This window comes from Neopelma chrysocephalum, unplaced genomic scaffold, assembly GCF_003984885.1.
Source record: "Neopelma chrysocephalum unplaced genomic scaffold, ASM398488v2 Primary Assembly neopelma1_97017, whole genome shotgun sequence".
Classification (NCBI taxonomy): Eukaryota; Metazoa; Chordata; class Aves; order Passeriformes; family Pipridae; genus Neopelma; species Neopelma chrysocephalum.
The window spans coordinates 1,247,617-1,260,737 of record NW_020925659.1 but is presented as its reverse complement, the minus strand read 5'-3'; positions in this window follow the sequence as shown (position 1 = coordinate 1,260,737).

Sequence of the window (13,121 nt, the reverse complement as noted above, 5' to 3'; positions counted from 1 at the left end):
GTCCCTTCTGAATATCATCCTCTCTGACTAACAGTTTTACTGTCTGGAATAAGAGATATACCTTAGTTTTACACACTAAGAATTACCTCTTTACTTAAGCATGATCTAATATGGTAGGTATATGCTACTCTAGTTATTTAAAAGTTCAGGTGGCACAAGTCTTTAACTATCTCAGCATTTTTTTTTAGATCTGTAGAGACATGACATTTCTTAGAATTGAGTTTCAACAAAAAAAAAGGAGCTGATAATGTGTGCGGTTTCTTATATTATCTTTTGGACAAGCTGACAAAATATGTGAATAGGTTTTCAAAATTCAGAAACAAATTCTTCAGTATGTAATATCATAGGACTTAGAAAAACTTCTATGTGTTTGCACAAACAAAAATAGTTGCACATATGTTTTTGTGTCACCAGAAACTGAATTCTGACCTCTCAGAAGACAGGAAAACTAACCATGTCTTTAGGCAAAGAGAGCTTTTTCCAGGGCGTGGGAGTGGGTAAGGAGAATCACAGAATCATAGAAAGACTTGAGTTGAAAGGGACCTTAAAGATCAACTAGTTCCAACCCCCTGACCTGGGCAGGGACACCTTCCACCAGATGAAGTTGCTCAGAGCCCCCAAACCTGACCTTGGACACTTCCAGGCATGGGACATCCACAGCTTCTCTGGGCAACTGGTGCCAGGGCCTCACCACCCTCACAGCAAAGAATTTCTTCCTAATATCTAAACCTGGTATCTTTTACTTTAAAGCCATTCCCCCTCGTCCTCTTGCTATATGCTCTTATGAAAAATCTCTCTCCATCTTTGTTGTGGGCTCTCTTCAGGTACTGGAAGGCCTCAATTAGGTCATCCCTAACCCTTTCTTTTTTTTCCAGGCTGAAAAATCCCCATTCTCTCAGCCTGTCTGAATAGGAGAGGTGCTCCATCCCTCTAACCCTCTTGGTGGCCCTCCTCTGGACTCGCTCCTGTGTCAATGTGTCTCCTGTGCTGCAGAACCCAGAGCTGGATGCAGAGCTAGAGGTGAGGTCTCACCAGAGCAGAGTAGAGGGACAGAATCATTTTCTTTGTCATGCTGGCCATGCTGCTTTGGATGCAGCTCAGGACACAACTGACTTTCTCTGCTGGAAATCATAGAATCACAGAATCATAGAATCAGCTGGGTTGGAAGGGACCTCCAAGATCATCAAGTCCAACCCTTGATCCAACCCCGCCGTGGTTCCCAGCCCATGGCACTGATGCCACATCCAGTCTCATCTTAAAAACCTTCAGGGACAGAGAATCCACCACTTCCCTGGGCAGCCCATTCCAATGGCTGATCACACTCTCTGGAAAGAAATTCTTTCTAATCTCCAACCTAAACCTCCCCTGGCACAGCTTAAGATCGAATCCTCTTGTCTTGCTGATCGTTGCCTCATCCCCATAGGACTTGTGCTCAAGTCCCTTCCCCAGCCTTGTTACTCTCCCCTGGACCTGCTCCAGGACCTCAATGTCCTTCCTGAGCTGAGGGGCCCAGAACTGGACACAGCACTCCAGGGGTGGCCTCACCAGTGCTGAGTACTGGGGAAGAATCACAGTGCTGACTCACATCCAACCTCTCTTCCAGCAGCACCCCCAGGTCCCTCTCAGCAGGACTGCTCTCAATCTGCTCATCCCCCAGCCTGTGTTGATACAGGGGGTTGCCCTGATGGATTTGCAGCCTCTTGCACTTGGTGTTGTTAAACCTCATGAGACTCCCATGGGCCCACTTCTTGGTGTTATCCAGGTCCCTCTGGATAGCGTCCTGTCCTTCCAGTGTGGCAGCAGCACCACTCAGCTTGGTGACATCTGCATATCTGCTGAGGATGCACTTGATCCCTGTGTCTATGTCATTAATGAAGATACTAAATAACACTGGTGCCCATAGGAACCCCCAAGGGACACCACTTGTCACTGATGTCCGCTGGGACTCTGAGTCATTGACCACCACCCTCTAGATGTGACCATCCAACAAATTCCTTTTCCACTGTACAGTCTCCCCATCACATTCATCTCTCTTCAATTTAGAGAGAAGGATGTTGTGGTGGACCATGTGAAAGGCTTCATAGAAGTCCAGATGAATGATGTGTGTAGTCCTTCCCTTGTCCATTGATGTAGGCACTTCCTCAGTGTAGATGGTACATGTATTTTTTCTTATTTGACACTCTAAGTAAGCAAGGCCAGGAGAGCTTGCCCATTAACAATGCTATGCATAATCTTTACAACAGTATTTAGACAACTACAGAAGGAAACATGGTAAAATAGGTTAGAAAATGAAATGCCTGCAGTCTGATTATTCTTTCATCCTAGGGTGAGTAATATAGATGGTGTTGAACATGCTTAGGTAAAGAAAAATCACTTAGTCTAAAATAATTTCTTTAAGAGGATATTTTCAGCCTGAATGATTGCAAATATTAGTGTACAGTTTACATTAAAAATTATGTTTTATAACAGAGAGATTATAATTATGTGGAATAACTGACTGATTTTTACTGGCTTGCTGGCCATGAGGTTGATATGACTGAACATGTGCAATGGAACAATGCAGCAAAGGATCACAAAATAATTGTGTATTTAGGACAGGAAAATGTAATTCAATGTTTGTACAATTACACTGCAAGCATTTTGACTTGTTTATTCGCTTTATTATCAACTGTGATGGACAGTAGGATAGCAGAGCCCTTCTATTGAAACTGATGTCTAAGAAAGTGTTAGAAACCTGACTTTGGTAGAAATAGCCAAAAAAAGAAAAAAAAAAAAGAAATGTATGTGCTTTTGTGCCCACTGCTCTCAATACTGCAGGAATGTAATTATAGTCACCCTGTAATGTGAGATAAGTAGCATTCCTGCATAATGATGAAAAAGAACTCCTGTAGGAGAAATTGCAGACTGCTTGAAACATTAAAAAAATAAAAAAAAGAAAACAGAAAAAACGTTTGCTGAACTGACAGATACTTAACAGACACTTTCAGGAATGTATTAGGAGTATAAATCTTTTAGCTTCTTGTGTACAATCTTGTAGTATTTAGCTGGCTGGAAATGCACATATCTGTACAGTTGTCCATCCTCAGAATTCATGAATTCCCCACACTTACTGAGATATTAAACAAATTATTGCATGCTTCTGAAAGTGTCCTTTAACTTTGCTCATTTCTTCGGAGAATTTAAATGATTGAGTGCCCACTTGGGTTTTTAGAGACACAGAAACAACAGGCAAGGGGCACATTTTCCAACTTGTTTCACTGGTTGATTATTGCAGAGATGGGTCTTTTTTCTGGAGACAACATCAGAAAAAAGGCTTATTGAAAAGTGTAAGAAAGGAAAAAATTAGATTAGCTCAAAATACTACATTTTAAGGAGACTCTGTGATGTGTGTATATTGACTGTCTAACAATTCTGCATCTTAAAAAGAAGATAACTTTGGTTCTGATAGGAGCATAATATAAAAAATTATTTTTATTGTAATATAGTGAACAGCATTGTGTTTGTTCTTACTTTCTTCCTATGTGGCCCTCCTTTACAATCAGTAGGATTTCTTTGTTTTCTTTCTTCCTTATACTTAAATCATATGGGTAAAAACAGGAAAGAGGAATTTGAGTATACCTTCAATTTTGAAAAAGATTAATAAGCAAAGGAAAAGACCTCAAAACTGATGCAAAGAAAGGAGGCTAAACTCTGATGATTAGTCAAGATTGGCTAAGAACCATATTTGCAAGTCGTTTGAAGGATTCTAATTACAAAAAATATTCTTGGAAACATTTTCCAGAATACCCCTATCACTCTAGGTATTGCTCTTTTTATAATGTCAAATGTACAAATCATAATGCTGTAAGTGCCATTTGCAAAGTGAAAACAAAGTCAAGTTCAACTGAACTAGCTGTGACTAATATAAAGCAGTGTTTAAAATAAATTATGATCATTATTTATGTTAAGTCTAAAAGATCTCTCAAAGTAATGTGTTTTATCAAAACCAGTAATTCTGCAGCTTCATAAATGGTTTATTTTGGGTTTTCTGAATAGCAAAAACTGTTTATCTGGAGGAAAGCTTCTTGAAATGCCAGAAGCCCTCACCAGGTTTTTGAAATGAGTCCCAGCTCTTCAGAGGTGTTTGATTTGTTCTGGTTCTGAAAGCACATATTCTCACAGTCTGGGGAGCAAAGGGATCTATCATTTCCATGAAAACATTTCAGAACAAAGTCTCAGAATGCACTCTGTGACAGGGGTCACTTATTTACACTTCAGTGTTTTAATGGTACCCACAAATAAGAAATATCCTACTTCAACAGAAAGAGTGCAGCTTAACCAGGTTCTGGACAGTTTCAAGTGAATGGGACATATGAAATAGTATCTCTGATACCAATGATGCAGCAGGGAAGAAAGTAAAAAAATAGTGTAATGTTTGATGTATAACAGCACTGTAGTCTTTACTGAGCTGTGTTTTTCTGCATAGTCAGCCCTTGAAACACTATCAAACCAGGACTTGTCTTCTAAAAACACAATATGATGTAGCAGTAGTGAAGAGAGTGTTTTATAGTACTATTACATGAAAATGCACTAAAATAAGATTGAATTTAAGGTTTTATCTCTGTAAAACTTAAAGAATATCTAGATGACTTGATAAAAGTCTTATTCTTTTTATCTTTTTTTTTTCAGCTGATGATTTTTTCCTTCCCCTATAATTTCTTCATTCAGACTCTCACAGAAGTGGTGCATTCGCATGGAGCTAAAATGAGATGATGCTTGGGTAAATTCAGCTTACAACAAGATGCTTAGAACATCAGGGTCAACTTCCATATTCCCATTTCTGGTCAAACGCCACAATTTAACAGCATATTTCAGATTCCCTATACTTAGGGGAATTTCTAAGGAAAGGATTTCTAAGGAAAGTCTGGCTATTAAATTTTATATCTGATTTTCCAGGCAGAGCTGTACCTTGAAATTCTGACTCTATTGAGAGTCACTTGTATAGGTTATTGATGCCTGTTGGTTATGTATTCAGTACATTTGAATTTCATTTAGGTGCAGGGAAACTTGTATTCTCCTTATTCCATTAATTCTACAGCACTAGCATAGAATGGGATGTTTCTTGAATTGGTGAAGAACCTCTCTATTTGTTTACTTCAGGACTTTGGGTTAGACTTAAATGCAAGCTGTAAGGATTTCTTTTACTATGCTTCCTCAGGCTGAGAACTGAGAATCATGCTGTCTTTTTTTTTCCTTTTGCTTTCTTTTTATTTTCTTTCTTTTTTTTTTTAAATTTAAAAAGTATACAAATATAAAAAAACCCAAAACACAACCCAGCACAATGGTGCGTCAGTCTCTGACTTTTAAATTTATTTATTTGTTCATTTACTTATTTTAAATCAAGGAGCAAATATACATGTGCATGGAGAAGTGTATGTTGGCCCTGACATACCAAGAGATCATACCACATGTTGGTATCATCAGAGCTTGAAAAATGACATAACAGCTGGCTTTTATGTGGAAAACACATGGCTTCATTAGAGGAGTTGGTGTGTATTTATCTGGTTTTCAGTGCTGGGTGTCACACTGCTGGTGTTTCCCTGCACCTGCACGGCCCAACAAGAAATGCAAACATGCAAAGAAAACTTTCAGTCCTGTTTTCATGAGACACTTAATGACTACAACCCCTCAGATTTACATGAACCCTAGGACAAGGGACACGACTACCCCTGAGGAATCTTTCAGCCTAACTGGTTCCGGCCAATTACTTTTTTCAAACTGCTTTTTCAGTCACCTTTTATGATGACTGCATCATCCAGACTCACAATACGTAGAATATCAACTGCACTCCTTTATGAGCAAAAACCTATAGGACTGAAAACAAGTTATTTGTAAGGTGGATCTTTTTAAATGGTCTTAAATATTTGGAATCGGACCCACTTTGTTTCCCAGAAAAATAATTTCATAATAGACCCCTAGGCTCAAATCCAAGTGTGATTCAAATGTTTTAATATAGAAAGCATTAAAAGATTCTTATGCAGCAGAACAGAGCCACCTGGGGATGTCTCCTAAATGAGATTTCATTATACAGTTTGTTATGTGACAAGTGAGGCAGTAATTTTGTTATAGAAACCTTGAGAATATGTCAGGTTTAATTCATAAACTTTTGTGCCTTCATTAAAATATTTTTTCTGTTGTGGTTTTTAACTAAATCCCTCCCTCTGTATGTATATGCTTGTGAGGCTTTTTATGACTATTTTTTATTAAGAACTTGTATTAGCATTGCTTGAATTGTATAAAATAAACATGTCTAAAGAACATATTTGTCTGTGTGCAGTTTCTAAAATATGTCTCTAAAATTAGCTGGCTTTCCCACCTGCTGTTCAAGTGACTGCAAAAGATCAAGAGCTGTATAATCTGAGGAGTTTACAGAAATGAACGAAAAAATTTCTGAAAAGGGCAAACACAATCTGCTTAAGAGCGTGCTTCGCTTTCTGTTTCTAAAATTAGATGGACACAGTAAAAGACGAAAGGAAAAGAAACTGGCAAAAGATCTGGCCAAAAGTGAATGAAAAAAAAACAGCAGGAGAAATCTCTGTGCTGTCACACCTGTTGCTTTAACTCTGATACTCTCATTATAGAGTTATTTAAGATGAGTCCTTTGCAAAATGTTGAAAGTAACATTTGTTAGAAGCTTAAAAGCCACAGTCATATGGCACCAGTTTCTCAATTGTAGTGATATAAACTGAGCTTAACTTGGTTGGCTATGAAAAATTTTTCTTCTGTAATAAATATCTAAAAGTGAGACATGCTATAAAACATCAGGGAATCCATTTCTTGGTTTAATGATGAGGAGTCGTGGGCTTTCAAAGGGGAAAGATTACGATTTCATGTTGATGAACTAAATTGTGATCGAAGTAGTTTATTGATTTATTAATGACATGTAATTAACTGGCAATCAGTGAGCTACACAGAGATCAGTGTCAGTGATGCAACTCATGGATCACACATCGGGAACCATTTAGGAAATGCTGAGAAGCATCCCCAGATCTGTGAGTACCCCTCTGTAACTAGTTCCTCCAAAGTTCTGAGCTTGAAGGTCGCTGTGTCTGTGTGATATCTTCTAGTCCAGGCCTTAAGGTGTTTTTCTACAATTCTACCTTGAAAACGAGACTAAACAGGCTAAGGGAATTTTAGAGGGATTGATATGAAATGGGGGAGTAGGGTTGGGTATGTGTAAACATTATGCTGCAGGGTGAGAGATATAATACAGCTACATTAAAACCTACATTCACTGCACATCTACTTCTAAAATCTACAAAGATTAAACCCCAAAAAGCTCTGAAGCATCACCGGATATGTATATGTTTGTATTTGACCTCATGCTGTCATGCAACCTAATTTGCCAGTGCCTGGGAAGCCCCCTTAGAGCAGCTGGTTGTGTCTAAGACAAGTGAGAAAGAGAAAAGTGTATGCAAGGGCTAATTTTCTACACCTCAGATTTGGAAATGGTGAGGTACGACTGCTACAGTAAAACATAAAAATTTCAAAAAATGAAAAACAGATAAAAAGAAGAAAATCAGCTTGACTATTCTATGCTATCTTTCAACTGCTCATTTTATTTCCTAAGGCAGATTAATACCTACCCTTCAGCACGAATTAACTGAATTTTGCTGCCATTCTGTGAAACAGGGCACACAGGGGAGAGTTTTCTTCCTAAGGGCATTATGTTTGAACTTACCTTCATACAGACATAAAGAGATTTTTTTCAGTCAGCCATGTTATGAACTTTTATCACTTTGGTTCCTCTTGAAATACACAGGATCTTCGCGATGGCTCGTTTCAAATCATGCAGATCCTTTGAATAACTTTGTTACTCTTCAGTCTTCTCCTAAACTTCCAGTCAAGGAAAAAAATGTTTGTGTTCTGTTTATTTTTAAATCACTTTTTAAAAATAAATTCTTTTTAATTGGAACATATAAAGAAGGGTTTTTCTCTTTGTTTCTTAGGGTATGAGTAATTTGTTCAGTCACATCCTCCTTTGCTTTTGTGTGCAGAAGGGAGCAAGGCAATTAACCTCTTTTATTACATTATCAATGTATTTGCATTATCCTTCCTTGTGTAACAACCTGTATAAATTAATACTGATATTTATTATTCTAATTCAAAGGTTGTGGAGTTCTCCTCAAGAAATGATAGTGTTAAATTCTTTCTTACACTGCTTTATGGGCATAAGGATACATCAATGATCAAAGTGACTTTGGTTAGAAAAGTTAATCTGAGTTTTTAAAACTAATTAAAATTCCTGTGTATTCTATTCTAAAACTGAGGTTTGCACAGGAAGTATAGCTAAGGAATCACTGATAGTGTGAGAAAATTAAATCCTCTAGGTAACAAGTGTTTCTACATGGCTTATTTTATAAGATTTGTCTGCCTGTGTTCCAACAAGATACCATCAAGGTGGAAATGAAAACCTCTGAACACTAAGTCACTGAATTTCCCTCAATGTGTCACAATTACAAAACCAGCTTCTGCTATATGAGTCTGATCTACTGTGAAAACGTACAAATTATTCAGTTGCTCCAGAAATGCCTCATTTATTACCTATTTTGAGAACCTCTAATGGATGAATCATGAGTTTGACTTCACCACTTTCCCCTGAATCTGATTACAAGTCCCTTTGTGTCATATTTTCATGTAGTTTAAAAAGGTATTAGACTCATTTCGTTTTGAAATAATTCCAACTCTGTCTCAGTTTTTCCCTCAGTTATGCCAGAAGCGAATTCAGGAGGCTCAAAGTGTTTTTGGGAAATCAGATCAGCTGAGAGGGAGTCTACTCTGGTCGATGTCTGACCACACTTAGGGCTGCAGGCTGTGATACAGACCCAGACAGCTGTGCTGAGCAACACAGAATGAAATTGTAGACTTGCCCATTGTGGACTTTTAAAATGGAAAGGTCTTCGTTAGGGGCAAAGAACTGTGGTGTCAGGGGGAATTTTTCTTCCCCTTAGCTCTGTGTGCAGCAGCTAGTCACAATATTCACTCTGATGACCACTATATATTTGGGTTGTTATTGGTACTCTGAAAAAGGAAAATACAGCAAGGTCAGAGGTGAGATCTTGCTTGGTAAGATGCAACATCGAAAAGAACAGTGTGTGCATCCAAAATAAATGCACTGAAAATTTTCATTTTTTTTAGAAGCTCGTTGATGTGTGGTTTTGAACATTTTAATCTCTGTATTCCAGCTGACAACGAAAGTTAAAAAGTTTTTTGGAAGTGGAAATGCAAACCTTGCACCAGCTCTAAGTAAGTGTTAATCTTTGAGGATGAATATATATGGGATAATTACAGTAAAGTACAAACTCAAAAGCAAAGCTTGCTTGATGCCATGGTGTGTTTGAATGGCTATTACCTAAAGACTATCTATAGTTACGAAAAAGGTTGTTCTGAAGCGTGGAAAATAAGTGAAGTTAAACTGTAGAGATAAAACCCTCTTTGGCTCAGATCTAAAGGCTTTTGCAAAAGTCACTCCTCTGCAGTTGTCAGCCTACTTGGGATTTTAGGTCTCTGCTGGAGAAGTCAAAAGTAGAGGAAAATTATGGGAAAGTCATAAATCCTTTTGTTAAGGAGAAAAATAATTCTAGAGAAAGCTCTTTTTTTTTTTTTTGGAGAACAGAAGAAGAACAAGCTGGTTAGATCTGGAGCTGATTCATTGAAGAACTGAGAAAAAGGCGATGTTTCATTTTTTTTTTTTCACTACAGATTAGAGCACAAGTTAAATTATTAAACACTTCCATAGAATACGAGATCTGGGAAAAATATTTATTTGCTTCAGTTGAAAATTTAACTGTGACTGTCTGAGGCTGCTTAACCACTCCAGGAGGATTTTATGATGTAAACTTTTGCAAAAGAAAGATGAGCTGAGGCTGAAGACTTGCTTATTTTCTGTTATGCCAAAGGAGTGAATCCTGTGCAGAAGTATAAGGACAGAAGGAAATTAAAGTGAAGATTATGGGAAGAATTAGGTGGAATTGGGTAAAAACAGGGCTGTGAGAAAACATCTGGTGTATATATGTATGTGTGTGTGTGTGTACATCTTAAAATAGGGGCAATGTTCTGTGTTTTGTGTTTTTGATATTTTGTGGAAGAGGGGGACAAATTTAAATAAAGTGACAAATAATCCCAGAGCTGCTTGGATATATGTGAATCATCTTTTCATCAAATTTGTGCTCCATTCCTTGCTTTTTCTCTCTTGGAAAAGCCTTATCAGCCGCAAGAGAAGTAAGGATTGTGGGAGAATGAAGACAATGTACTGGCAACCCTTATTTACTAAGAAAGAATTTGATTATTATATTTTATTTTCTCAGGCTTTTTCATTAAGCATGACATGGAAAGATCAAATTCCTTCTGTATCAGATCACTGCTGTGCTCTGTCTTTGGGAAAGGGGTTGGACTGGGGGACACTACAGCGACACCTCAGAGAGATATTTAAATTGCTCCTGCTCTGATATCTCCCACGTGCCCACACTGCTGGCTGGAATTTGCCTCCTGTAATGCACTACACGTGCTTGGCCAGACAGGAGGCTGTTATAAATGATGATTGGTGCCATTCAGAATAAGAAGCTTTTTCGTAATTGAGGGTGGAGGCATGCTGTGCATCCTTTTAGTAATTCCCGTGAGACAGTGAGGCATCTCAGGAGAAGGCACACAAGCACAGAACTGGCCTGGGGCAAGGAGGCTCGTGCTGAAACCCACACTATCTCAAAGCTGCCAGACACCATTAGTGGGTCAGCTTTCCCCTGAAAGGAAGGAAAACCTTAGTCTACGCACTCGTATAAACCAAAATTAACTTTTATGGGGCTGATCCAAAGTCCTTTAAAGCCGCAGAGGATTTTTCCTCTGTAGACTTCAGTGAGATGTAGATTGGGCTTTATGTGTTAGTGTTTAAGCAGTGCTTTTTAACTCATGAAAGTTAAATCCCTAATTAAGCCACACCTTTTTTATCCAAGTTATTTTAACTGCCTCTCACGTTCTTGTCCTTTCTTCTCTCTTTCACCTTTTTGTTTGGGTAATTAAAGCTCAACTTTGGCATTAACAAGAAGTTGAGAATGATAAAATTCACTGTAATCAAGACACAGGTTGACAGGAAGGCCAAGACCCTGTCCTCTTTTGTAACCCTTTAATTTTTTTTTTTTATGGTGACTTAAGAAAGGCTACATTCTAATTTGCTCTGAGATTTGCTGATAAATGAAACAATATTTAAAAATGTCCCAAAGCTAAACTTCACACAAATTTTTCTTGGTGTCATGATCCTGTTGACTGTTAAAAAATGATATGTCACCGTATAAAGTGTACTTCAACTACTGGATTGTCATGTTTCCTGAAACTGTTTGTAACTGCTTTTGTAGAGCAAGGCTGTCTGCTGGGTTAGCAGCTCAAGAGCTTGAGGCAGAAAAGCTGCCTGGGTGAGTAAAAGCTTCACATCATGTGGTCTAAGAATAGGTCACAGCAAACAGGAACAGGGGACACTTTGCTGCCGTGTGATATTTATAATTGCTCTGATGGAGAGAATAACACTGAAAATTAATAGAATGGGAAAACCTGGATAGAGGCCATGTGGAGGATATGTCTCAAGTGTCATTTTCTTGTAAATGTACTCAGTGTCATCTGAAAACAGAATTTTCTAGTGTCCTTTGCTAAGAGTTGTAGATATATCAGAATTTAACCTCAACAAATAGAACCTATCTTACCAACCTCTCCTAGGAGTTTTGTCTCAACTCTAGGACATGGTGTGTTAGCATTTTTTGCTTAGAAAAAGAACCATATTTTGGTGTCTGGAGTGTTACAGAAAAGCTGTGTTTGCTAACAGCTAGGAAAAAAGATGCTGCCAAATGACATACTAGAAGGCAAAGACAAAGCATTTAGCAATGCAGGGTGAGGGACACCTAATAATAAAGGTAATAGAGTCAAGCTGTTTCATCACTCCTTTCTTTGTAACTTTTCCTTTGCCAGCCATTCACCTGGGTTCTATTGAGAACCAAATATACAGTCATTTTTCTCTTGTCTTGTAAAGAAAAACAAAGCCAACAATATAGGAGTTTCTTCTATCTTTATTGTTTTCTTTGCAGCCAGTTGATAGTTATGAGAAAAATCAGCGGGTTTCTTCTTTCCAATAAACACAACAACATATCTGTCCCAATATAATTTGATATGTGCTCTTTAAAAGTTGTCCTTCGCCCTCATAATTTCTGGGTTATGTCCTGAAGACAACAAATTCATGAGTAATATATACACAAACAGAACTGACACAGCTTTACTAGGAGAGATTCAGCAACCTGTCTAGTTCTCACTGTACTGATGCTACCAGCAACACTAAAAGGAGGTTGTAGTTTGTGGTTATGCTAGAACAGAAACTTACTGACCAGGCTATGTGTTTTCTGCTCTTTATTTCTCTTGGGCTTGACTTACACTGTTTAAAATGTGTTTCTTGGACTGAATTCCTCTCATGGGAAGATCGTATTTTCTGCTCGGAGCTACGCCAACAGAAAAAAAGTGTTTGTGAAATGTCATTTAAGCAGGGGCTATGGTATGGGTTTCCCTTTCCCTTGAAGAAAAAGTAGTTCATCATTGTATTGCCTCAGGAGCAACCTGGGGAATTACTAAATCACAAAGGAGACGCATCGGAATTGTTGGTTTCCTGTTTTTTTTCTGACGTGTAAGAGAGGGAGAAAGAGAAAATGCCTGTGCCTGTCTTTCACTGGCTGAAAAATAGTTCCCTAGTTCTTCTGCCTTAGTGCCTCTGTCTAACAAGCTGAAGATTGGGTCAAGGTTTGCTAGTACTTGCTCCAACACGCCTGTTCCCTGCTTAGAAATCGGGAGGGGAAGGAGAAGCTGCGCGAGCGAAAGACGGGGAGGATTTTTTTTCTGGTAGTAGAAAACATTGATTTTATGGCTCACTGCCCTCACAGCAACAGTGCTTAATGCTGTTGTGATAGCTTTGTGGAGTGGATTGAGGCCCTGAGCACCGCCTCGTGGGACTTGGAAACAGTCTGCAGCTATTGATATTTCCTTGAGCCTAAACACACGGTTATCACTCTGTAGATGGCCCTTGAACTTATTTATGGCTCCTCGGAATTGCTGGC